The sequence below is a fragment of the Lactuca saligna genome, chromosome 5 (genome assembly GCF_052625555.1).
Source record: "Lactuca saligna cultivar CGN05327 chromosome 5, ASM5262555v1, whole genome shotgun sequence".
In the NCBI taxonomy this organism is placed as follows: domain Eukaryota; kingdom Viridiplantae; phylum Streptophyta; class Magnoliopsida; order Asterales; family Asteraceae; genus Lactuca; species Lactuca saligna.
In genome coordinates this window covers 86,606,610-86,634,451 of record NC_136421.1, presented here as the reverse complement: position 1 = coordinate 86,634,451, position 27,842 = coordinate 86,606,610, and positions in this window count along the sequence as shown.

Sequence of the window (27,842 nt, the reverse complement as noted above, 5' to 3'; positions counted from 1 at the left end):
GATGACAATTCTCTTCAATTGGTATCAGAGCAGGTTTTCAAACTGCATTGATCTGATTTTCGTTTTAGAATCATTTGCTTTTTTTAGTAGTACCATTACTCAAAATTTTCCGCGCATTTTGGTTCTGAAAATCTCTCTTGATCTTCATATTTGAATCCATTCTGCATTTGAATTGTTTAGTCGAGTGATCGATTAGGAATCAGTGATCAATTTGTTTGATCAATTCACAAATATATCAAGTTTTTCAAGCTTTCTAAAAATTTCTCGTGTTCATCAATGGCGAACTTCAACATGAACACCATGACTTCTTTCTCTCACTTACTAGGTTCTTCAACCAACATTCCATTGTTAATCCCTGAATACTATGATCAGTGGGCTGATAGGATGGAGGATTACTTAAATGGAATTGATGAAGAACTTTGGAATTGTATCAGTGGAAAAGTTATACCTCCTGAAAATGTACAAACACTCGGATCATTTTCTTCTTCAATTGATGTTGTTGAACAATAGAATCAGATGAAAATGAATCAGAAAAGATGTATGAGGGAGCTAAGAGGTGCTTTGCCTCCTGTGGTTTACAATTACATTCGTAGTTGTAAAACAGTCAAGGATATTTGGATAACAATGAAAGAGAAATATCAAGGAAGTGAGAAGACAAAGATCAATTTTGTTAAGCAATGTCTTGTTGAACTTAAGGAATTCAGACAAAAGGATGCTGAAACAATTGAAAACTACTATGATCATCTGAATGAGCTTGTTTATCATTACAGCAGGTATGGAATCTTAAGATCTCTTATGGAATTCAATCTGACATTCATCATGGGTCTTCTCAAAGAATGGCATAGTGTGAGTATGATGAGAAAGAACCAGCAAAGTTTTGATACAACCACCTTGAATGATCTCTACAACCAACTGAAAACTCATGAAAGCGAAGTTACAGAAATGCTTGAAGAAACGAAACAGAGTCTAGGAGGACCTTTGGCTTTAGTTTCAAAGGTTACTTAAATTGATGCTGGTGAGAAAGAAGAATCAGACAATGAAGGTTTCTTAATGAACTCTGATGATGAAGCAGTTGCATTCTATTCAAACAACAGCGTTAAGAAATTTTTCAAAAAGCCTTTCAATCCAAAAGGAAAGCTAAATGATGCGAAGAGTGGTTTCATAAAAGCTGTAGGTGAAGAAAAGAAGAAATTGGAAAAGGTTGAAGAAAAGTAGAAAGATGTGAAAGAAGAGAAGAAACTAAAAGGTGATTATGGAATCTATTATCATTACTGCAATGGGGCAAATCACTTCGCAGCTGATTGTATGCTGAGAAAGAAAGAGGAGAAGAAAAACAAAATCAAGGATGAAGCCTACTACTCAGAAAAGCTTGAGGAGGTGCGCGCAAAGGCAAAAGGCTTGTCGTTAGTTGCAAAAGGAGAGTCTGATGAAGAAGAAAGTGGAACTTATTAGATCTGGTCTTCAGGATCTGATGATGAAGAAATGAGGCATCCAACTCATGGTGAAATGTTCGCAAGCAATGAAGATAATTGCGAAGAGAAAGTTTATGGACGATGCTTTGTGTCCAAGTCCACTGATAAATCTCCAATGACCACCAGTGTACGTGCTATTCTTGAATCATTTAATATTCCGTTATCTGCTTATGATGCTGAAATAACTTCATTTGATGATAGTGTTGCTTATCTTGATTATGTTATTGTCTCTGCTAGTACAGAAGCACAAAATCTAAAATTGCAAATTGTTGAAACAAGAAGAGAATTAGAAATAAAACGAAGCAGAGTAGATAAACTTGAACTACAAATGGAAAATGTAAATTGTGATAGGAACAGTCTAGATAAAGAAGTTAGGTTGTTGCTAGCACAATGAGCATATATTGTGACTCTGCTAAAGGTTTGTATGCGAAGCTAACTGCTTTACATCATTCATCTGAAATAGGCAAAGAACATAGGAAACTTTTACCTTTTCTTGAATATTAACGCGAAAAAGTTGATGTTGTTTCTTATAACTGCGAAAACACAATTGCTCATCTTGACAAAATACATGATGACAGATTCGCATATGGTATTGTCAAAATTGATGAATTCTTGAATGCTAATGAGTTGGTAGATATTGTCAATGAAAGTTTGACAAAGAATGAACAAGTGAAAATCTTAAAGTGTAACAGCCTGGAATTTCAGGTATTTGTATAATATTGTTTTTGGGGTGTTTTAGGAAGGGACTCGGCGAGTTGGAGCCAGACTCGCCGAGTAGGACCACAGACTGGGTCGCGGGTTCGCGACTGGACTCGACGAGTCCATTATAGACTCGGCGAGTCTGCGCTGTTCAGCGGAAACCCTAGCCGTTTGGTTTTGGATCGTATATAATGCCTTTTAGGCCGTTATTGTCCGTCTTTTAGCCGATTGAGAAGAACCCTAAGCGTCTGTGGACATCTAGAGCAAGATTTGAGGCTATTGGAACTTTGAAGAGATTGTTGGGCAAGAAGGAGAGGAGTTTTGGCTAAAGGAACAGCAAGGGATCCGAGTTCTGAGGTTTGGGGACACAGAGAGTACGTTTTTCAGGTAATACTTTGGATCATTCCTGTTATTTTGATGTGTACACGGATTTAGGGTTTATGAAACCCATTTGGTGATTAGATGGATTATTATGTTGTTACCCAAACGTTTATACCCCAGTAATAGGATGTTTAGAGGTCCAGAAAGTCCCATGATTGTGTATTTCGGGACCATACGTATTTCAGGAAGCAGTTGATCGACTGCATGGCATGGACTCGCCGAGTCCAATGAACAGACTCGGCGAGTAGCTTGAAGATTCACTGGGACTTGCCGAGTTGTTCTTCAGACTCGGCGAGTGGAGTCGGGGTGGCCCTGCGATTCTTCCACGTGGATCTCGTCGAGTCAAGGGGGATACTCGACGAGTAGAAAGGGAATATCAGGGAAAGTTGGAGAGGACGTCTCGACTCGTCGAGTCACTTTTGCACTTGACGAGTCCGGTCCAGTTGACCGTTGACCAGAGTTGACCTGCATATAATTTCTTAGGGTCAGTTGTCTTGAATGATAAGAGTATTAATAAGGGTATATGGTATTATAGGGAGTCTGCAGATCGGCGGATCGAGTGCGAGTGATTTCAAGAGTTGATAGTTTTCATTACCACGAGGTGAGTCTTCTCACTATACTACACACGGAAGGATTTGACTATGAGACCGAAAGGTTGGATATGATATGTGTTATTTTTGCTATAAATAGAAAGGTAGTTGCTATGCATGCTATGTGTGTTAATGGGCCGGAAGGCAATATGTTATGTGACAGAAAAGTCAGGTATGATATATGATACATGTGTTTATGTGTTAGAGTAAATGTATTATGTGCTGTTTATGTTTATGGGCCGGAAGGCAATACGTTATGGGCCGGAAGGCGATATGTTACGGGCCGGAAGGCAATATGTTATGGGCCGGAAGGCGATTATTTTACGGGCCGGAAGGCGAAGTGTTGTGGACCGGAAGGTCAGGGCCTGGAAGGGCGTATGTGTGTAAGTCGTATACTGGGGAACTCACTAAGCATTTATGCTTACAAGTTGTTATGTATGTGTTTCAGGTACTAGCGAGGACCGTGGGAAGGCACCGGCATGATGCATACACACTGCTGCTATTTGAGATCTTGGGGATTTTATATATGTATTTGATATGAAACATGGAATAAATACTATTGGTTGAATGAAATCACTTTATTTTAAATGAAAAATTTATTTGAAAATTTGCGTTGTTACAATTGGTATCAGAGCCTTGGTTTGAGGGATTCGGGTGTACCTTCGGGTGTAACTGAACTCAAACCGAGGATTGAGGAAAAATCTTTTAAAAATAATAAAGACATAAATTTTTATAAATGGTAAAGTGGTAAACAAGAACGGAGCAGTGTGTACGATCAGCCAGCACCCGAACGGTAAAGATCCCCAGAATACCTTACAATGTTATGTTATGCACTGAATTATGAATTGTTATGCATGCTAGAAGACTAGGTATTCATGATAGGACTAGAATGGTCTGTTTTGTGATGCCTTAGTCTAGGGAGTTTGCTTATATGAGATATTCGATAGCATGCAGGTAGATAGTGCATACTAGAGGTAGAGTACTCACTATTTGGGGTTTGGGGAGGAAGATTTGGGACGAATACTGACACGGTGTGGTCGGTAGTATTGGGCCCGTACTACCGCAGACACCGGGTCGGTGGAAGACCCAAGTAAGAATCCCTGGATATCGGAGACTGAGTAGGGTTGCGTTATCGAGTACAATTGTACTTGATGGACTCTCTGATAATTTTATGTTGTATTTCAGAGACATCATGGTTACCACACATCATGGGGCGAGTTCGAGCAGTGTGAGCGACGAGGATATTCGTCAGATGATTCAGGAGGAGGTAGCTGCAGCGATCCGGGCTGAGATCCCGGAGATGTTTGGGTCTATTAAGACCACACTGATGGAGACATTTGAGGAGCGGTACACCGCACTGACTGAGGCTGCAGCCGCTGCCGCTACCGCAGCTGTGGCCGCTGCCAGGCCGCAAGGGGGCGATTCATTGCTGTTCCGGGAATTCAGCAACACGAAACCCCCTAAGTTCGATGGGATGCAGGATCCGATTGCTGCGATGAGGTGGATCGCCGACATTGAGGGGTGCTTCTACACTTGCTCATGCCCGGAGCACCTAAGGGTACGGTTCGCCTTGAACCAGCTCCGTCTGCGAGCGAAGGATTGGTGGAAGTTCGTGACGGCGAACTTCACTCTGGCGGAGATTACAGCGGTGACATGGGAGAGGTTTACTGAGATATTCAGGGATGAGTACGTTCCCCCAGTGGAGAGGGAACGATTGATTCAGGAGTTCTTGACCCTTAAGCAGGGTACTGATTCCGTTGCGGTGGTCACACGGAAGTTTCACGAGAGGGCGATGTTCTGCCCAGAGCTGGTGTCTACAGAGCAGTCACGGATGAGCCGGTATTTAGGCTTTTTGAGGAGGGATATCCGGGAGTTTGTGTCAAACTCCACCTATCGTACTTTCACTGAGCTTCAGGCGAACGCCAGGAAGCGCGAGATCGAGTTGGAGACTCAGGCCAGGGAGGAGGCCGAGTCTCGGCAGGTGGACCGACGACCGGCTCAGTCTCAGCCGGCAGCCAAGCGGATCAAGTCCGCTGATTCGAGGATGGGAGGTGCGAAGGGCCGCACTTGTGGAAAGTGCGGCAAGGGTCATGAGGGGGCGTGTCGAGCTGGTGGTTGCTACAAGTGTGGCAAGGAAGGACACATTGCCAGGGATTGTCCTAAGGGGTTCATGGTTTGCTTTCACTGCAACCAGACAGGCCATCGGAAGGCCGAGTGCCCGCAGCTTCGTCAGGGATCTACACCTACTACCAGGACTACTGAAACCCGACCGGCGAAGGTCGAGGCCCCAAGGGCTCGCGGGAGAGCCTTTCAGCTGACTGCGGAGGAGGTCCGCGCTGCGCCCGATGTTGTGGCAGGTACTTTTCTTGTGAACTCTATGCCTGCTCTAGTGTTATTTGATTCGGGTGCGAGTAGATCCTTTGTATCTTTAGCTTTTAGTCACCATATCAGCATTAGTCGTGAGCCGTTAAGTCGGCCTCTGAGCGTTTCTATAGCGGCCGAGAGGGTGGTTTGTGCCACGGAGGTTCTTCGGGGATGCGTACTAGAGATTTTCGGGGTAGCGTTTCCGATTGACCTAATTCCTATTGCGATGGGGGATGTCTGTGTCATCGTGGACATGGACTGGTTGAGCCGATTCAGCGCTGTCATCGACTGTGAGCACCAGCTGGTGACTATACGAGACCCTAGTGGGGGAGTTCTTATGGTATACGGCGAGGGTACCCGTTCGGGATCAGCTTTTTGTTCGGCCGCTAGGGCGAGGCAATGCCTACAGCAGGGATGTAGAGGTTTTGTGGCATATGTGATGGATACGCGGGAGGCTTCCGAGAGACCGAGGACAGTGGAGGAGGTTCCAGTGGTGCGCGAGTTTCCAGATGTTTTTCCTGAGGAGTTGCCGGGAGTACCTCCTGCGAGGCAAGTAGAGTTTGGTATCGATCTGATTCCGGGGGCTGCGCCTATTGCGAAGGTGCCTTATCGTCTTGCACCTCCAGAGATGCAAGAGTTGTCCTTGCAACTCCAGGAGTTGCTGGGGAAGGGATTTATTCGGCCGAGTAGCTCGCCGTAGGGAGCACCGATTCTGTTCGTCAAGAAGAAGGATGGTTCACACCGGATGTGCATTGATTACCCGGAGTTGAACAAGGTGACGGTCAAGAACCGATATCCGTTACCTAGGATCGATGATCTATTCGATCAGTTGCAAGGGGCATCTTGGTTTTCCAAGATCGATTTGAGATCAGGGTACCATCAGGTAAGAGTGCAGGATGAGGACGTCCAGAAGACAGCATTCTGGATGCGGTATGGGCATTACGAGTTCGTGGTGATGCCTTTCGGGCTCACCAATGCCCCAGCAGTGTTCATGGACCTCATGAACAGGGTATGCAGGCCGATGCTGGATCGGTATGTGATTGTATTTATCGACGACATCCTAGTGTATTCGCGAACTAGAGAGCAGCATGAGGGACATTTGAGGGAGGTCCTTGAGGTATTGAGGTCGGAGAAGCTATATGCAAAAATTCTCCAAATGTGACTTCTGGTTGCGGGAGGTCCAATTTCTTGGACATGTTGTTAATCAGGCAGAGATATTGGTCGATCCGGCCAAGGTGGAAGCAGTGATGAGTTGGGAGGCACCGAAATCACCTTCCGAGATCAGGAGTTTCCTTGGGTTGGCGAGGTACTATCGGAGGTTTATTAGGGACTTCTCCAAGATCGCGGTACCGCTCACCAGATTGACCCGGAAGGGTGTTACATTCTCATGGGGACCCGAGCAACAGACTTCCTTCGAGACACTACGTCAGGGACTGTGCGAAGCCCCGGTATCAGCCCTCCCGGAGGGGATGGAGGATTTTGTCGTATATTGCGACGCGTCGATTTCGGGATTGGGTGCAGTGTTGATGCAGAGAGGCCATGTGATAGCTTATGCATCGAGGCAATTAAAGCCTCACGAGGCGAGATATCCCACGCATGACTTAGAGTTGGGGGCAGTAGTGTTCGCTCTCAATATTTGGCGTCACTACATGTACAGGGTTCGTTGTACTATATACACGGACCATAAGAGTTTGAAGTATTTGATGGATCAACCCAACCTAAATATCCGTCAGAGGAGATGGTTGGACGTGGTTAAGGATTATGACTGTGAGATCCTCTACCACCCAGGCAAGGCTAACGTGGTAGCCGATGCATTGAGTCGTAGGGCGGAGAGCACTCCATTACGAGACGTATGTCTGAGACTGACGGTGATGTCTCCAGTATTAGATGTTATTCGTGGGGCACAGGCCGAGGTTGTGAGATCCGAGATGCAGAAGAAAGAGCGGGTCGTTGGGTTAATTTCAGAGTTCGTTAAGGATGGACGAGGACTTCTGATGTTTCAGGGTCGGATTTGGGTACCATTCGTGGGTGGTACGCGTGCCACTTTGATGGAGGAGGCTCATAGATCGAAATTCTCGATCCATCCCGGTGCTACGAAGATGTATTTGGACTTGAGGAAGGAATATTGGTGGCCTTGTATGAAGAGAGACGTCGCATGGTTCGTTGAGAGGTGTTTGACCTGCCGTAGCGTTAAGGCCGAGCACCAGAGACCGCATGGTAAGTTGCAGCCCTTGGAGATTCCTGAGTGGAAGTGGGAACAGATTACTATGGATTTCATCACCAAATTGCCGAGAACTGCCAGGGGAGTCGATGCAATTTGGGTGCTTGTGGATAGATTGACGAAGAGTGCACACTTCCTTGCCATTAGCGAGAGTTCATCAGCGGAGAAGTTGGCGGAGTTATACGTGAGAGAGGTAGTATCTCGGCATGGAGTGCCGATCTCGATTGTTTCAGACGGTGATGTACACTTCACTTCCAGGTTCTGGAAGAAATTCCATGAGGAACTGGGTACTAAACTGCATTTTAGTACCGCATACCATCCCCAGACAGACGGTCAGAGCGAGCGGACGATTCAGACATTGGAAGACATGCTTAGAGCGTGTGTGTTAGACTTCGGGGGTAGCTGGGATGCGCATTTGCCTTTGGCTGAGTTTTCCTACAACAACAGCCATCATTTGAGCATTGGTATGCCACCTTTTGAGTTGTTGTATGGTAGGAGGTGTCGGACTCCCATTTGCTGGGGAGAGGTGGGACAGAGAGTGATGGGCAGTACAGAGATCGTACTCCAGACGACAGAGCAGATTCAGCAGGTTAGGCAGAGGTTATTGACCGCCCAGAGCCGACAGAAGAGTTATGCGGACAGACGCCAGTCCGAGCTGGAATTCCAGGTTGGCGACTTCGTTCTCCTGAAGGTTTCTCCTTGGAAGGGAGTGATCCGGTTCAGAAAGAGGGGCAAGTTGGGGCCCCGGTTCATAGGTCCATTTCGTGTAATTGCAAGGGTAGGTCGGGTAGCTTATCGGTTGGAGTTGCCAGCAGAGTTGGGATAGATTCACAATACCTTTCACGTATCACAGTTGAGGAAGTGTATAGCTGATGAATCGGCAGTGGTTCCGTTAGAGGATATTCAGGTGGATGCGAGCCTGAATTACGCCGAGAGACCGGTAGCTATCAGGGATCGGAAGATCAAGGTTCTGCGGAACAAGGAAGTACCTCTGGTGTTGGTTCAGTGGCAACACCGGAAAGGATCGGAGATGACTTGGGAGCCGGAGCGTGAGATGCGGGAGCAACATCCGTAGTTATTTGCAGAATGAGACTTCGAGGGCGAAGTCTAGTCCTAGTGGGGGAGAGTTGTAATAGCTCGGAATTTCAGGTATTTGTATAATATTGTTTTTGGGGTGTTTTAGGAAGGGACTCGGCGAGTTGGAGCCAGACTCGCCCAGTAGGACCACAGACTGGGTCGCGGGTTCGCGACTGGATTCGACGAGTCCATTATAGACTCGGCGAGTCTGCGCTGTTCAGCGGAAACCCTAGCCGTTTGGTTTTGGATCGTATATAACGCCTTTTAGGCCGTCATTGTCCGTCTTTTAGCCGATTGAGAAGAACCCTAAGCGTCTGTGGACATCTAGAGCAAGATTTGAGGCTATTGGAACTTTGAAGAGATTGTTGGGCAAGAAGGAGAGGAGTTTTGGCTAAAGGAACAACAAGGGATCCGAGTTCTGAGGTTTGGGGACACAGAGAGTACGTTTTTCAGGTAATACTTTGGATCATTCCTGTTATTTTGATGTGTACACGGATTTAGGGTTTATGAAACCCATTTGGTGATTAGATGGATTATTATGTTGTTACCCAAACGTTTATACCCCAGTAATAGGATGTTTAGAGGTCCAGAAAGTCCCATGATTGTGTATTTCGGGACCATACGTATTTCAGGAAGCAGTTGATCGACTGCATGGCATGGACTCGCCGAGTCCAATGAACAGACTCGGCGAGTAGCTTGAAGATTCACTGGGACTCGTCGAGTTGTTCTTCAGACTCGGCGAGTGGAGTCGGGGTGGCCCCGCGATTCTTCCACGTGGATCTCGTCGAGTCAAGGGGGATACTCGACGAGTAGAAAGGGAATATCAGGGAAAGTTGGAGAGGACGTCTCGACTCGTCGAGTCACCTTTGCACTCGACGAGTCCGGTCCAGTTGACCGTTGACCAAAGTTGACCTGCATATAATTTCTTAGGGTCAGTTGTCTTGAATGATAAGAGTATTAATAAGGGTATATGGTATTATAGGGAGTCTGCAGATCGGCGGATCGAGTGCGAGTGATTTCAAGAGTTGATAGTTTTCATTACCACGAGGTGAGTCTTCTCACTATACTACACCCGGAAGGGTTTGACTATGAGACCGGAAGGTCGGATATGATATGTGTTATTTATGCTATAAATAGAAAGGTAGTTGCTATGCATGCTATGTGTGTTAATGGGCCGGAAGGCAATATGTTATGTGACAGAAAAGTCAGGTATGATATATGATACATGTGTTTATGTGTTAGAGTAAATGTATTATGTGCTGTTTATGTTTATGGGCCGGAAGGCAATACGTTATGGGCCGGAAGGCGATATGTTACGGGTCGGAAGGCAATATGTTATGGGCCGGAAGGCGATTATTTTACGGGCCGGAAGGCGAAGTGTTGTGGACCGGAAGGTCAGGGCCTGGAAGGGCGTATGTGTGTAAGTCGTATACTGGGGAACTCACTAAGCATTTATGCTTACAAGTTGTTATGTATGTGTTTCAGGTACTAGCGAGGACCGTGGGAAGGCGCCGACATGATGCATACACACTGCTGCTATTTGAGATCTTGGGGATTTTATAATGTATTTGATATGAAACATGGAATAAATACTATTGGTTGAATGAAATCACTTTATTTTAAATGAAAATTTTATTTGAAAATTTGCGTTGTTACATAAAGAAAACTGAAAATTCAACTCTTGATTCTCAACTAAATTATGCTGATGTCAATGACAATTCAGATAATGTGAGTGAAATCAGTGAGACTAAAGAGGAAGAAGAGGTCGATTGTTCTAAATTGTCAATCATTAATATCACATCTAAGGTCAAAGGTACTGAGATTATAGTTGATTCAATAGTTAAGGATTAAAATGATAAACCCTCTACTTCGCAACATTGTGACTTTGATAATGTGGAAGTTGAAAGTTGGAAGACTGATGACACTGATGAAGACAAAGAAGAGTTGAAGGATTCACATGAAACACCTCAACAAAAGAATTCAACAAAATTCTTAATGACAAAGGTGCACATTACTTGGCAAATTAACGAATAATTCATCAACTTTGAATGTCAAATATGACAAACCAATACATCCTGTTGACAAAATTCCAATGAAACATAATGATAAATTTGTTCACAAATATGACAAAATTAGAACATTTGAGAATTCACAAAGATTTGTGAATGATCATAAGTTTTACAATGTTGACAAATTAACGAATAATTCATCAACTTTGAATGTCAAAACTCAAACAAAACCAAAATTTTCACCTAAACAATCAAAATTTCCAAATCCTTCAATTTCTAAACCCACCAAAGTTTCGTATACAAAAGGAAAATCAGATGTACATACGATCAACAATTGGCTTGAAGGGAAAGGAAAACAATATCAAAATGGGAAGTTTTTAGAGCAACAGATAAAGACTGCATTTGAAAAATTCGTCAATAAGTCTACTACCGGTAGTTCATCATCTCATTATTCGCAAGTCCCGGTACAAAAATGGAAACCAGTTATGAAAGTTGTGAATGTTGTGAAGGATGAGATGAAAGTCAATGGAAATCCAAAACTATTGAATAACTATATTTCAATATCTAGATTTGATGATGTTGATTTAATGGAAGGTGTCTCAGATAATGTGAAAACATGGTTTTTAAATTCAAGGAATTTGTTCAAAACTACTAATGATGGACCCAATAAGTTTTGGGTTCCTAAATTTTTTCAATAAATGCAGGCGATATGTGACGAGCAATATGGTGCGAAATTGTATATTGATAATGGTTTCTCTCATCACACGACTGGAAGAAAGGAAAACGTGCGAGATTATAGAAGTTTGGAGAATGTTGGAGTAGTCAAATTTGGAAATAATCACAAGTGTAAAGTGAAAGGATATGGAAAAGTCACAAATGGACAATTCACAGTTAACAAGGTTGCTTATTGTTGAAAAATGTTCTTATGTAACCTTGTATGTGACCATAACTGAAATAAGATGAATTGGTTTTATACAATATAACAAATATTATTAGTTATTTCAGGTTGCATGAATGCGTGATAAAACGGAAAGTACGAAAACACACGAATGACGAAAACACATATGTGTGACTAAACAGTTTCAACAATATATATATATATATGTGTGTGTATTATATACATATGTATGTATTATATATATATATATATATATATATATATATATATATATATATATATATGTATTATATATATGTTGTATATATGTTGCATAGTCAAACAAAGAAGAAGTCAACAAAAGTCAAAGATGAAGTAGCAAACCCTTCCCACGTTTTTTTGCCTCCTACTCTACATAAACTTGCAGCCAATTCAATAAACACTCAAGTGAAGAAGATATTTGTTTCTCTCATATATGTATACGTGAGTATGTAGTATGTGTGTGTGTGTTCATTTGTAATATTGTAACACTTCCTACAAACTACAAAACACTCCCAAGAACATCACCAATCTTCATCTTCTTCAAGAACAAAGACAAATCGCTGGAGCTAAATGAAGAGCACCAAGATCAAACAAGAAGCTAAGTGAAGAACACCAAGATCATCAACAATGAAATGAAGAACACCATCAACCATCTTCATCTTCTTCGTTGAAACTAAAGGTTTTTCATCTTCACCACCTTTGTTTATCACATCATACACCACAAAACACTTTCCTTACATAAAAACACCAAAACACAACCATGAAACAACCCAAAACCTTCTGCATCAAGATCAACCACAAAACCTATCACTATTCATCATCATCTTCATAGAAATTTCACCACCTTTACCACCTTATATCAACCTCCTTCCAACCTCTAAACAACCTTGAAAACATCCTCAAAACACCATAACACCATTACCCTAGCCAAAACATCACAAACAAAACTTACCTTCAAATCACAAAAATCCCGAAATTGACTCAGACACGAACATGCCCCGTTTTAAAAACCAAGGCAAAACCAACACGCCCCATGTTGCTCTCTGATTGAATTCTTCATACTTTTGTACCTCAACACGCCCCGTGTTCAGCAAGGCTAAATCAACACACCCCGTGTCAGCATCAGCATCATGAACATGCTCCGTGTTCAGCAAGGCTAAATCAACACGCCCCGTGTCAGCATCATTCACCAAGAAAACCCTCCAAAACCCTCCTACACGACTCGTGTCACTTGTGCCTTATCTTACACGACCCGTGTGCATGTTTTTACCCAAAAATACCTCAAACTCGAATACATAAACCCATGTATTTTGTACCCTTTTGTAAACACTTGGTTTACATAAAACCGAACTTTAAATGAACTTTTTGTAACTTATCCAATGCCGGATTGATCTTTGAACAAATATCGACCAGTCGCTCCAAGAGTCCCAATGTCGACCAATTTATTCAAAGAACAAATATCGACAAGTTGCTCCATGAGTCCAGTTCAGTCAATTTATTGACGAACCTACTTGATATATACTTATATACTTATATACTTTATTATAGCTTTATGTCATTTAAATATAGGCATTTATATTGTTTATAGCTTTATGTCATTTAAATACAGTCATTTATATTATTTATAGCTTTACGTCATTTAAATACAATCATTTATATTATTATAGCTTTCAGTCATTTATAGCTTTCATATTCATACTTATTCCGCTATTATTATTCTTTATATATATATATATATATATATATATATATATATATATATATATATATATATATATCTTATATCTTAAACTGATATATCTGTCACACAGTAACTGGTAACCGAGCCTTTTGTTGTGGTGATCAGATTGTTATATTTCCAACAAATCGGTATCTGAGCTGATATATAAAAGGAATACTATCCAACAATTGGTATCAGAGCTTGTGTGATTTACCTTGAAATTTTTGTTGAAAAACTTTTGGTTACAGCGTTTATAAACCCTCCATAAGCTTTTCTTTAAAAATTTCATTTTAATATCACTTGTTCAAAATCCTTTCAAAAATTTAAAAAAAAAAATGTCTTTGGCAAATTACTCCAACATGAACTCTATCTCCATTGCAAATAGCTTAGGATCTGGTTCACGGGCACCCATACTTATTCCTGAAGAGTATAATTCGTGGGTTGGCCGTATGAATCTTCATCTTAATGCTATAAATGAAGATGTCTGCAAGTGTGTAGAAGGAACATATGTTACTCCAGAAAATATGGCTACTCTTGTTACAAATCAAGCCACTCAAGCTGAAATTACAAAAAAGTTGGAACTCCAAGCCAAAAAGGAACTTGTTTCTGGAATACCTCACAGTATTCTAAGTAAATGGATGACATTATACTGTTAACCGCAAATCAAATTTGGGAGAATTTGAAAAATCATTTTTGTGGAAATAAAAGAATTATCGCAAACAAAAGAACATCTGTTTTGAATGAATTCGATAATTTCAAAATGCTTTCATCAAAAACCATACATGATGCTCATGATAGGTTCAACTTGATTATGGTTAAAATGAACAATTTGGGTATCAAAAAGACACAACACGAGATAAATCTCAAGTTTTTAAACAATCTTTTGGAAAGCTGGAAAATGGTTAAACTCATTATTCAGGGAAATCCAGCTATTCATACTGAAACTTTGTACAACTTGTATGGAGAACTTTAATCGTATGAATCCTCGATTGACCCACCAACCACTGCAGCTTTTGGAGGACCACTTGCACTTGTGTCAACAATTTCTCAAAACCAAACACCTTTCAATGATCAAAACTTTAATCATTTTAATCAGACTACATCTTTTCAAAACCAAGCCTTCCAGTGTGATTCAAATGATGAAGCAGATTATCAACAACTGTGTGCGTTGGTTGCAAACACAAATCTCTAGAGATGTCTCCCAAATCATGGTCAATCAAATTTTAGACCAAATTTTCAACCAAAACCATCTTTTGGACAAAATAACTCATGTTTTCAACCCAGGCCATCTTTTGGGCAAAACAACTCAGGTTTTCAACCTAGACCTTACTTTGGACAAAATTCTCAAAGACCTTCTTTCCAAAATAACTTAAACCAAGGTTTTCAAAACCAGGGATTTCAAAACGATCCCAACTCAGGTCATAATCACAATCCAAACAACAGTTTTCAAAATCAAAAAGGAGGTTTCCAAAATCAAGGTTACAACAATCAAAAAAATGGTTTTCAAAACAACCAAAATTTTGGATTCCAACAAAATCATTCTCAACCTTACCAACAAACCCAAAGTCAAACACCTGAAAGACTTCCGATTAAAAATCAAAAGGATGATAGTGATGAAGAAGTGATCATTTGTCACAACTGCAAAGGAACAAATCACTATGCCAGAGAATGTCGAGCCAAAAACAAAACCAAAATCAAAGACTCAGCATACTATGCTCAAAGAGCCGATGAATTGAAGAAACTGGAAAACCAAGAAAAGCAAAAAGCATTGATGACAATCCACAAACCAAGCGTGGAATACTGGCCAATATTTGATGACGAGGCTGACAATGAACAAGCACAATCAAACTTCTGCTTCGTAGCTAGTGTTGAAATACCATCAAGAGCTCCCAACGTCATAGAACAGGTATGGTCTATGATCTCTGAACATGGTTTTTCCAAAACAATTTTTGAGTCCCACATAACCAAAATTGAGACTAGTCTGGAAGCTGATCTCAAAACATATCATGACACAATGGTCAATTTTGATATTTGCAAATCTGAGTTACAAACCTTGCAACTCGAATTTGGAGAATCAACAAGAACAAAAAGTAAATTGGAAAGAGACGTTGAAAGAAAATCAGAAGATTATAATCACGTCTTGGAACAATTAAATCAGACCCTAATTCAGAAAAGGGATTTGGAACTAAAAAATCAGTCAGTCATTTCTTCTGAAATAAAAGATGTTTTAGAAATGGAAATCCTTCGGTTGAAACAAGACTTTCAAGAATCAACTGACAAATACAATGTTTTAAATGAAAAATGGACTGATTCTTTAAAACAAATCAATTCTCTTGAAACCGAGAATAAAAGACTGATATGGAATATGGATTCTATTAAAGTTTCCAGAAAACTAAGTGATGATATTTCCACCAAGGCAAACACCTTAGGAACTGGCAAAATTGATACGAATTATAGACCATGAATTAGAAGAGAAGCCTTTGAAATTGAACAAGCAAAATAGGAAAACATGACGAATTGTGAAAACTATGAATCTACTCTACCTGATCTTTTCACATCTGTTAATGAGGAAGATTCAGATGTCAAATCAGTTATCAATTATAGTCCAGATGATACTGCTTTCAGTGTTTCCAAAAAGTCTTTCAAAAGAGTTGTAAATTCTGAAACAGACTCTACAAGTTCTTTAACTCACCAAATCAAACATACCGATGGAACCACTAAACTCAAAAAAAATTTGAATGGAGAAAATTCCTCTTATGAGGATGGTAGTACTTTTATACCAACTGCTTTTCCTACAATGACTTCATCAATTGTTGGAAAAACTAGTCTGGGACAAAAATACACCAAGAAACAACAAACAAGCAAAAAATCCATTCAAGTCAGCAAAACCCCACTAATCAAGCCAAACATTTTTGAAATCCAACCAAAGAAACCAATTAAACCCTACATTATACCTCATAAACAGGTTTCAAAACAAAAATCAAAACCTTTTCAAAAACCTTTTGAAAACCGCTTTCAAGATATCACTTTTAATCATTCAAGGAACTTTCAAAAACCATCACATCAGAAAGTTTTAAACCATCATCCTCAAAAATCTTTTCAAAATCACCCATCACATCCCAGATATGAAGAAAACTTTTCAAACAAACCTTCACATCTAGGATATATTTCACCAAAACACAGATCTTATCAACCCACAGGTTTTCAAAAACAAATCACATTTTGGGTAAAATTGATAGATCAAATCAAACCTCAACCATTCCATCGTTATAAACCAAACCATTACAATAATGGGAAGTCAAATGATAAAAGAAATTCATTAAGAAAAGCACCCAAAATAACAGTTGACAAACCAGGACCCATTCAGATTTGGGTACCTATACTTTTTGTCTGATTGTAGGTAGTTAATGTTGCAGAACCCAATGATGATACATGGTATATTGATAGTGGCTGCTCCAAGCATATGACAGGAAACCGGAACTACTTACGTGACTTCAAACCTATACAAACCAATCAAGATGTTACCTTCGGCAACAACATGAAAGCAAAAATCAAAGGTTATGGAAACATAACAAATGGTAATTTTACCATAAAGAAAGTTGCCTTCGTAGATGACCTGAAACACAACCTCATCAGTTTTTCTCAACTGTGTGATAACAATCTTGAAGTTCTTTTCACCAAACAACAAAGCATGATCATGGATGCCAAAAACAAAGATGTTATAGTTGATTCTGACCGTGCCGGAAATATGTATCCACTTGACATGGATCTTATCTATGGTATACCCGATATATGTCTGCTATCTAAAGCCCCAGCATATATTAGTTGGTTATGGCACTGCCGCCTTTCCCATCTAAACTTTGGGTGCATCAACAAATTAATCGGCAATGATCTTGTTCGAGGGCTACCACTTCTGAAGCTTGATAACGAAACTCTTTGTGCCGCATGTGAAAACAGAAAACTTTCCAAATCCACTCACAAAAGCATCTCAGAATCTAGCGTATCCGAACCACTAGAGTTGTTGCACATAGACCTTTGTGGCCCTGCCAAAACCCAAACCATACAAGGGAAGAAGTACATTCTTGTTGTCGTTGATGGTTTCTCGCGCTTTACTTGGGTCTTTTTCTTAAGACTAAAATTAGAGGCACCTGAAGAGATGATCAACTTCATCAAACAAATCGACTGAAGCTGAAACGACCTGTTCGAAGAATCCGAAGTGATAATGGTTTAGAGTTCAAAAACAATACTCTAGATTCATTTCTCAAAGACAAAGGAATTGAACATCACTTCTCAGTCCCATACACTCCACAACAGAACGATGTTGTCGAAAGAAGGAACCGAACTCTATGTGAAGCTGCAAGATCAATGCTTATCTTTGCTGATCTGCCACAATACTTCTGGGCAGACCCAATAGCCACAACTTCCTACACTCAAAATCGTTCCTTAATCGATAAACATCTTCATAAAACACCATATGAAGTCATTAACAACCGAAAACCAAACATCAAATTTTTCCATATTTTCGGTTGTCGATGCTTCGTAAAGAATAATAAAGATCACCTTTCAAAATTTGAATCAAGGTCGGACGAAGGAATTTTCCTTGGTTACTCGTTTTCTTCAGCTGCTTATCGAGTACTGAACAAACGTACTAGAGTAATTGAAGAAAGTACCGATGTTCATTTTGATGAATTTTATGTCAGGAAATTGGATCGTGAATATTTTGGTTCAAAAATGATTGAAAATATTTTTCAAAATCCAATTCAACAAACACCTTTTCCTGACATACACATTGAAATCGATCTTGATTTGCTTTTTGAACAACCAAAAACCGCTTACAATTATGAACTTCTAACTACTTTAATTGACCCGACAGGAACACCCAGAGAAGTAATTCAACAAACAAACCAAAATGATGCAAATCAATTCGAGGGGGAACCACCAACACATACTTCCTCTTTAGAACAAACACCAAATCCTCCTTTAAACACCCCATCCCCAAATAGCCAAAACAATCATGATGCATCATTTATGGGGGAACCTTCAAACCTATTCCAAGATGAAACACCCGGAGAAGAACAATGGGATACTGAAACTCCATTTATTATAGCGGAAGAGAATCGCTTAATAAAGTGGACCAGAAATCATCCAACATACCAAATCATCAGAGATCCCAACTTAAGCATTCAGACTAGAGGCGCATCCACAAATGAATGTTTATTTGGAGCCTTCTTATCCACGACTGAACCTAAAACCATACATTCTGCTATAAAAGATCCAGATTGGGTAAAAGCTATGCAAGAAGAGCTAGCAGAATTTGAAAGAAACGATGTATGGAATCTTGTTCTTACTGTTGGATAAGGTGTCTAAGTCCATAACTTATTTGGTATATACTTGACCCGACCGGCATGGTCCATTTGGGTTGCATCTCATCCAAACTATTATGGATAATTTTATGAGAGTTATACACATATGTTTATTAATATATTATCAGTTATAATATATTAATATGAAGTTACGTTATTTAATTAGTTTTAGTCTTAAATTAATTATGAATTAATTTAGAGATTAAAAGGAATACTAATTAAATTATGGGCTATTTGTTTTATATAGTGTGGGCTAATACTCATTTGTTAATGGGCTAGGCTTATGTGGAAGTCCATGGATGATCCATGGAGCTTTTAACCCATGGATCCTTGGAAAAGGAAAAGACATGGGTTATTAGGGTTTCACCCTAACCATGCACACTATATAAGCATGCTTATGGAGCATGAAATGGAGCCTAAGAGAAAACTAGTGAACTAGTGTGTGTGTGCATGTGTGTGGCCGATTTTATACAAGGTGTATACTCTCTCAAAGTTTTCCAAGAGTTTGTGGTGTTTGTGATTCCATTTGAGGCATTCACACTATTGGTGCTTGGCCCTCAAACTCCTTAGAACCAAACTCACCAAAAGGTATGTAATCTCTTCTAACTCTTTTATGTTGAAATGTTCCCCATGCCATGTTAGATAGGTTATAAACGTTGGAAAATTATTATTTTGCATGTATTTAGACAAACATAGATCCAAGGTTTATTAGGGTTGCATGCACACTTAGGAAGTGTTAGATTGCTCAAAACCCAATAGTGGTATCAGAGACTAGGCTTGCTTGTTTGATACTTGATGCAAAATAGTGAAAAAAAGTCGAAATCGTTGCTGTCAGCATGGTGGACTCGTCGAGTCCATTGGGGGGACTCGACGAGTCCAAGGCAAACTTCAACCTACTCGGCGAGTAAGTTCATGCACTCGACGAGTAGGATCGAAAGAGTGTAGATTCTCGACTTTTGCTGCTGGAAATGGACTACAAACATTAGTGTTCTAAAACTTATTTTAGTTGGTGTAATGGTTTTTCTAATCCATTTGCAATAGCATATATCAAAATTCCATGATTTTATGTGTTCATATAATTCTTGAATTTTTGATGATCATGTTCATGTTCTTATGAATTTAGAAAATGATAGGAATTATTTGCTGAATTGTTTAGGATTAATTCTTTATCATTTATGTGTTTTAATGGAGTCCATAATTTGTCCTCAAGTTATGGATTACCAAAGGTCATTTTCATTTAACACACACTTAAAACACATAAGTTACATGAAAATGAAGAGTCTTCATTTTTATGAACCTTTAATTCATAAGTTATGAAATGAAGAGTTTTGCAAAGTTACAAAACTTGCCCTCAAGTTTTGGAATTTGTAACGTTTCACACACTTTAATAAACTTTAATTCCAAACCTTAGAGTTTTAATAGTTAAAATTCAACCCTTATACTATTTATAACATTAATGGTTAATTATTATATATATGTATAAGAATAAGTCGTTTTACCGTTAGTAGGCCTGATTCACGAAGCCGGTCTATAAGGTGGGTATAAGGTTGTTGCCTATAAAATGGCGACTTAATGGGTGTATACTCTCACCCACCGCTTGCTTGATCGGTGGAGGGTCATTAGCCGAACGGGTAGAACAATGACTTTAAATCCTCATTAAAAGTATAATGAATATTATAAAATAACTAAACTCTTTTAATTCCCAATCTTAGTTATTTTAGGAAAAATGTGAACATGGTGCTAGTCCATGGAATTCACACTTTGTACCTTACCAAGTCGTTGGTGGAGCGTGTGTGGTTAACCGGCACACTAACTAGGACTAGTAAGGATCACGAAGGGTGACTTAATGTTTGTCATAGATCAATGGAGCGTGTGTGGTTAACCGGAACATTGATTAGGTGATAATATTAAGAGTACCAAGTGAATTAGCATGGTTATTCACACCTTGTTTTGTGATCCTCGGCATCCCAGTCACAAAACTTGAAGGGCACAATCGAGATTGAAACATGCCATTGAAAAGTTCAATGAATCTCAAAAGAATCTAGGAATTTCAAATCCAATTAAACCTAATAAATCATTTCGTTTTCATGGTGGAAATTGGTGAATCGTCATTCACCTACCTTTCAAATATATTATTACTTAGATTACGGCATCCCTCTTCTAAGTGTAATATATTGTGATTGGATCCTAGCCTTAATATTACATTTGGGTGTCTTATTAAGGATCCTAAATATCTAATCTAAACTTACTTTCTTCTTTCAGATGTCTTCCAACACTAATGCTTCAGGCTCTAACCCAACTGGTTCTTTCTCTCTCATGAATCTTTGTGGGAGGGTCAGCTTTGATGGTTCCAACTTCATGGATTGGATTAGGAACATCAGGATGGTTACTCGTTACGAGAACAAGGAATATGTCCTCGATAAGGAGTTAAAAGAACTTGATGAGTCTACTGCTACTCCTGAGGAGATCGCTGAATTCAGGACTCATGAGAGAGATGCTACTAAGGTGGCATGTATCATGATGGCCACGATGACAGCCGAGCTCCAAAAGTCGTATGAAGATTTCTACCCTTTTGAGATGCACCAAGACCTGATGGAAAGGTACCATCAGAGTGCTCGTCAGGAGCGGTATGAAATAATCTCCTCTATAATAACTACCCGCATGAAGGATGGTGAATCCGTCACGAGCCACATGCAAAAGATGCAAAGGTATGTGGACCGTTTGCTGAAGCTGAATGTTAACATCCCCGAGGAGTTGGCAATTGACATCATTTTGCACTCCTTGCCTTCTTGTTATGATCATTTTCGAATGACATATCATATGAACAAGGAGGAAGTTACCCTCAGCAAGCTTCAAGGACTCTTGAAGACCGCTGAAACCGGTCTTAAGGGTAAAGCAGTTGTTACCTCTACTACTCCTACTCCAACTTCTACCCCTGTTTTAGCTATTGGGCAAGGCAAAGGGAAAAAGAGGAAGCACCCTTCGAAGGGTACTAAGGGAAAGTCTCTTGAAGTCTCCTCATCAAAGACTAAGAACGGTTCTGTCACTCCTTCTGCCATTCCCAAGGATGCTGAATGCTTTTATTGCCATGAAAAGGCACACTGGAAGCGAAACTGCCCTAAGTACTTGCAGGATCTAAAGGATGGGAAAGTGAAACCCACCTATGCAGGTATTTACACTATATTGTCTAATTACTCAACATATTCTAACTCTTGGGTGCTTGATACAAGATGTGGTATTCACATATGTTCTGATTTGCAGGGCCTAAGAAGAAGTGAGGATGTGGAGCACGGGAAGATAAACTTAATCATGGGGAATAGGAAGGCTTCACCTGTTTCCAAGATTGGAGTTTATACTTTGTTGCTTAATAATGGGTTAAAATTAGATTTGAATAAATGTGTGTACTCGTCTGAAATGGCGAGGAATATTATTTCTTTTCATGCTTTGTACAAACAAGGTTTTACCTTTTCATTTGATAATGAATGTGGTGGTATTAAAGCTTTCTTTAAAAATGTGTTTTATTTTAAAGCATTACCTTGTGATGGTGTGTATGAAACTGTGTCGATTGTAGACAACTTAGGAAATAATGTGTTGTATATTGATTCTTCTACTAGCCTAGATAAAGCATCATTGTGGCATTGTCGTCTTGGACATGTAAACAAGAAACGCATAGGCCAACTCCAAAAGAGTGAAGTCTTGGAATCATTTGACCTCAAATCAGATGATAGTTGTGAATCTTGTCTACTTGGAAAAATGACAAAATCACCCTTCACTGGAACTTGTGAGAGGGGTGAAGGTTTGTTGGACCTAATACATACTGATGTATGTGGGCCATTCAAAACCGCCACAAGGGATGCTAATCGGTATTATGTGACTTTTATTGATGATTTTAGTAGATATGGGTATGTCTACTTAATCAAAAATAAGTCCGAAACCTTTGAAAGGTTTAAGGAATTCAAGCAGGAAGTAGAAAATCAATTGGGTAGGAACATTAAGATGCTTCGATCCGATCGAGGTGGTGAGTATCTTAGTACCGAGTTCCTTGACTACCTTAAGGAGTGTGGGATTGTCTCACAATTGACTCCTCCCAGGACACCACAGCTGAATGGTGTAGCTGAGAGGCGTAATCGAACCTTGTTGGACATGGTTCGCTCTATGATGAGTCGAGTTTTGTTACCAATCTCTTTTTGGGGGTATGCCTTAGAGACTGTCGCCCATATCCTTAATCTAGTCCCTACAAAGAAGGTTAATAAAACACCTCATGAGATGTGGACTGGGAAGGTTCCCAATTTGGACCACATCAAAATTTGGGGTTGCGAAGTCTTCGTGAGGCGCGAAACTCATGATAAGCTTGAACCCCGAAGTGAAAGGTGTATTTTCATTGGCTACCCACAGAAATCCTTCGGTTACCTCTTCTACAGACCCAGTGAGAATGTGGTCTTTGTAGCACGAAGAGGGATCTTTCGCGAGAAAGAATTTATAAGCCAAGGAGACAGTGGGAGGCAGATTGATCTTGAAGAAATTCAAGAATCAATTGGTGAAGGAACCTCAGACACTAGCAATCAACCTGAGGAGGAAACTCCTGTTGATCCAGCTGACGAGTCTGTACCTCCGAGGCGTTCCACACGGGTTAGGAACACACCTTCATTTTATTATGGTTTTCATATTACTACGGAAGGTGATACATTTATTAGTGATAGTACACTAGTAAATTTGGATGAACCTAGCAGTGTTAAGGAAGCCATGGCAGGCCCGTAGTCTGCTAAATGGAAGGAGGCTATGGACAGCGAGATACAGTCCGTGTATGATAATCAAGTTTGGAACTTGGTTGACAATGTACCAGGCCGTAAAACAGTCGGGTGCAAATGGATCTTCAAAAAGAAGACAAACATGGGAGGAAAAGTGCATACTTATAAGGCTCGACTGGTTGCGAAGGGTTTTACTCAAACTCAAGGTGTTGATTATGATGAAACCTTTTCGCCGGTAGCAAAGATTAAGTCTATTAGGGTTATGTTAGCCATTGCAGCATTTCATGATTATGAAATATGGCAAATGGATGTCAAAACCGCTTTCCTTAATGGAAAGTTGGCTGAGGATGTGTACATGAATCAGCCAGAGGGTTTTGTCAATGCAGAGTACCCTAATAGAGTATGCAAGCTTGAGAAATCCATTTATGGATTAAAACAAGCATCTCGTAGCTGGAATCTTTGTTTTGATGAGAAGGTAAAAGAGTTTGGCTTCTTGAGAAGCGAAGACGAGTCTTGCGTGTGTGTCAAAGCTAGTGGGAGTATAGTTAGCTTCTTGGTACTGTATGTGGATGACATACTACTCATAGGAAATGACATCCCAACCTTGCAGGAGGTTAAGTCCTGGCTTGGGAAGTGCTTTGCTATGAAGGACCTAGGGGAGGCTACCTATATCCTAGGGATAAGGATAATAAGAGAAAGGAGTAGAAGACTAATTGGACTTAGTCAGAGTATCTACTTGGATAAGGTGTTGAAAAGGTTCAACATGGAGAATTCCAAGAAAGGAGATTTACCGATCCAAAGCAATACCAAACTGAGTAAGACTCAGAGTCCGAGTACAGAGGTAGAGATAGTTGAGATGAGCCAATTACCATATGCTTCCGCAGTTGTCTCGATCATGTATGCTATGACTTGTACCCGTCCTGATGTGGCATTTGCTTTGAGCATGGTCAACAGGTATCAGGGGAACCCTGGCAAGGCTCATTGGACCGCGGTAAAGAACATTCTCAAGTACCTGCGGAGGACTAAGGATTGGATCCTTACCCTTGGTGGCAGTGATGACTTGAGAATATTAGGGTATAGTGATGCTGGTTTTCAGACTGATAAGGATAATTTCCGCTCTCAGTCGGGCTGGATCTTTACCTTAAATGGAGGGGCAATTTCTTGGAAGAGTTCCAAGCAGGAGACGGTGGCTGATTCGACTTGTGAATCAGAGTATATAGCAGCGAGTGAAGCAGCGAAGGAGGCGATATGGCTAAAGAACTTCATCGGAGACCTTGGAGTTGTACCAGCTATTAAGGAACCTATAGAGATTTTTTGTGACAACAATAGTGCGGTTACCTTAGCCAAGGAACCAAGAGATCATGGCAGATCCCGACACATTGACAGAAAATATCACTTCATAAGACACAAGATTGAAGAAGGACTACTTGTGACAAGGAGGATATCGTCGGATGAGAATCCTGCAGATCCCCTTACGAAGGGACTGACGAGGGTTAAGCATTTTCAGCATGCGAGACGCATCGGGCTGAGGGACGATATTAGTTTTACAGATTAGATAGTTTTCCTGAAACTTGTAAAATGTAATCGACGTTTGATGATGAATAAAATTTGTGATTTATTTATGAGTAAAGTGTTACTATCATTGTCAATTATTTACTATTGTTTCAGTTTTGCATGTTTTGACTTCCAGAATAATTAATTTATTCAAACCTCCACAATCGATCATACGTCGGAAGTAGGTATGAATCAAGATTGTCATGAATTGGGTTTGTAGATGCCTTAAAGGTGTTTAGACATGGCAATGGTTGCTGCAACATTCATGAGTACTCATAAGTTATGAGTATTGGTATAAACCCACGCTCACTTGTATCACTTCATGGAATTTATCTCGAGTGATTGTGAGACGATAACATCATATAAATCTTTAAACCTAGAGATATGAGTTGTTACCTATGAGTTGGTTGTGCATTGATTGCACGTAAACGCATCAGTATCTTGATGTTATAAAATGTGCCCTTGTGTACAATTCAATAAGTAGTAGAACAAGCATATCAGTCGAAGTTTATCTGTTCCTTCTAGAAATAGAAGCGATATCTAGGCCGCTCGATGATTTTGTATTGACCCATGTACCAGGCATGGTCAGAACTAAACCGATGTGTTCAGTGAAGTTCTTCGTCAAACAAATCGGAAAATCGAGAAACAACTGCTAGACAATAAGCAAGATATAGTTCCATGTGTTTGTCCGGCTGATATCATGAGAACAGAGGATTATGTGATCACTTATCTAAAATGGCGCTTCATAGTTCGACAGAGTCTTCATTGTTCGAGGGAGTTTTCGAGAGCTACGATTGTTGGTTGGTTCCTGAAGTTATAGGCAAATATGGTTATTAGACTTATCCAAGTGGGAGTCTGTTGGATAAGGTGTCTAAGTCCATATCTTATTTGGTATATACTTGACCCGACCGGCATGGTCCATTTGGGTTGCATCTCATCCAAACTATTATGGATAATTTTATGAGAGTTATACACATATGTTTATTAATATATTATGAGTTATTATATATTAATATGAAGTTACGTTATCTAATTAGTTTTAGTCTTAAATTAATTATGAATTAATTTAGAGATTAAAAGGAATACTAATTAAATTATGGGCTATTTGTTTTATATAGTGTGGGCTAATACTCATTTGTTAATGGGCTAGGCTTATGTGGAAGTCCATGGATGATCCATGGAGCTTTTAACCCATGGATCCTTGGAAAAGGAAAAGACATGGGTTATTAGGGTTTCACCCTAACCATGCACACTATATAAGCATGCTTATGGAGCATGAAATGGAGCCTAAGAGAAAACTAGTGAACTAGTGTGTGTGTGCATGTGTGTGGCCGATTTTATACAAGGTGTATACTCTCTCAAAGTTTTCCAAGAGTTTGTGGTGTTTGTGATTCCATTTGAGGCATTCACACTATTGGTGCTTGGCCCTCAAACTCCTTAGAACTAAACTCACCAAAAGGTATGTAATCTCTTCTAACTCTTTTATGTTGACATGTTCCCCATGCCATGTTAGATAGGTTATAAACCTTGGAAAATTATTATTTTGCATGTATTTAGATAAACATAGATCCAAGGTTTATTAGGGTTGCATGCACACTTAGGAAGTGTTAGATTGCTCAAAACCCAACACTTACTCCACCCGATGTGACTGGTATAGGTTCAAGATGGGTATACAGAAACAAGACTGACGATCAAGGAATCATTTGTCGAAACAAGGCACGTCTTGTAGTCAAAGGATATTCACAACAAGAGGGAATCGACTACGATGAAACATATGCTCCAGTTGCCCGAATTGAAGCAATTCACATCTTTCTTGCATATGCTGCACATAAGAATTTCAATGTATTCCAAATGGATGTTAAATGTGCATTCCTACATGGAGAGATAGATCGCGAAGTATACATCCAACAACCACCAGGTTTCAAAGATCCCAAATTTCCAGATCACAACTTTAAATTGCAGAAAGTTGTCTACGGCTTGAAACCAGAACCTCGAGCTTGGTATGCCACGTTGCCAACCTTTCTCGAAGAATCAGGTTTTAAAAGAGGTTCAATTGATCAAACCCTCTTTCATAAAATCTTTAATAAACATCTATTAATCGTACAAATATATGTTGATGACATTATTTTCGGTTCTACTGATGAATCTTTAAGTGTTAAGTTTGTAGATCTAATGAAGAGCAAATTTGAAATGAGCATGATTAGGGAGATGACTACTTTTCTCAGACTTCAAATCAAATAGTCAACTGATGGCATTTTCATCAACCAAGAGAATTATGTCAAAAGGCTACTCACTCTCTTTTCAATGGACAAATCCAATACCGCAAAAACCCCAATGGCCTTTGGATATAAAATTGATGCAGACTCAAATGGCAAAACTGTTGACCAGAAAAGATATCGTGGAATGATCGAATCACTCTTGTACCTCATTGCCAGCAGACCTGACATCATGTTTTCTACATGTGTCTGTGCCAGATACCAAGCAAATCCTATGGAATCCCATGTAGTTGTTGTGAAACGCATCTTCAAATACCTTAAAGGCACTCCCAAACTTGGCCTTTGGTATCCAGCTAAATCCGATTTTTAGTTAAACGCTTTCACCGACTCAGACTACGGAGGATACAAGCTAGATAGGAAGAGTACATCTGGTAGCTGTCAATTCCTAGGAGGTAGACTAGTGAGTTGGACTTCAAAGAAACAGACTTGTGTATCCACTTCTACAACAG